Genomic DNA, 853 nt, shown 5'->3' with positions numbered 1-853 from the left:
GCAGGCGCAGAAAAGGCACGTGGAGGCAAACACGTGGTTTTCAGGGGTTGCTGACCTGAAATGGGTTTTTTTGGGGGGGGAGACTCGGTGCCCCCCAACAGGACCCCTCCCTTTTCCTGGCTTAGCCTCCCGGTCCTGTGCGGGTGAGGGGCTTGGACCCTCTCTTTTTGGGGCTCCCCGAACAGGCCAGGGGCAAGGGGCTTCAGCTGCGTACCGCAGAAAGGCCGAGGGTTTCCCCCCCAGGCTGGCTCCGGCCGAGGCCCCGCCACCCACAAGCCGCCCAGAGTCCCCCCTCGGAGGGAAGATGAGGAGGGAGAAAGGGGGAAGGGAAAGAGGGAGTGAAAAAGGGAGGAAGGAAAGAGATAGGAAGAGGGAAAAAAGATGGAGGGAGGCAGAGGAATGAGGGGAAGGAAGATGAAGGGAGGTACAGGTAGTTCTCTTAATAGGGAAGGAAGGAAGGAAGGAAGGAAGGAAAGAAGGAAGGAAGGAAAGAAAGAAAGAGAAAGAAAGAAAGAAAGAAAAAGAAAGAAAGAGCTTCTGGCTTTCCTAATTCTCAGCCATCCTGGGAACGGAGCTACAGCTGCCCAAACAGCCCAGATGGATTGATTTCTGGTTCTGAGTCCAAGGGGTACAACAGCCCCCAAATACAGGTAGGGCTCCACTTACAACCGTTTACTGAAACAGTAACTTTTTTCAAAGCCCCCCCCCCCCAGTGACCTGTGCCCAGTTTCGACCAGCCCATTGCCGCATCCCCAGGGTCACGTGATCAAGTCAGATGCTTGGCAAACTGACTTGTATTTATGACAGTCCGAAGCAATCCCGGGGTGAAGCTGGGTTCGCTTCACAACTAATC

This window comes from Notechis scutatus, unplaced genomic scaffold, assembly GCF_049901735.1.
Source record: "Notechis scutatus isolate UNSWTSFEM ecotype Mainland unplaced genomic scaffold, rNotScu1.2 NSCUSCF20, whole genome shotgun sequence".
NCBI lineage: Eukaryota > Metazoa > Chordata > Lepidosauria > Squamata > Elapidae > Notechis > Notechis scutatus.
This window is presented reverse-complemented; position numbering follows the sequence as displayed.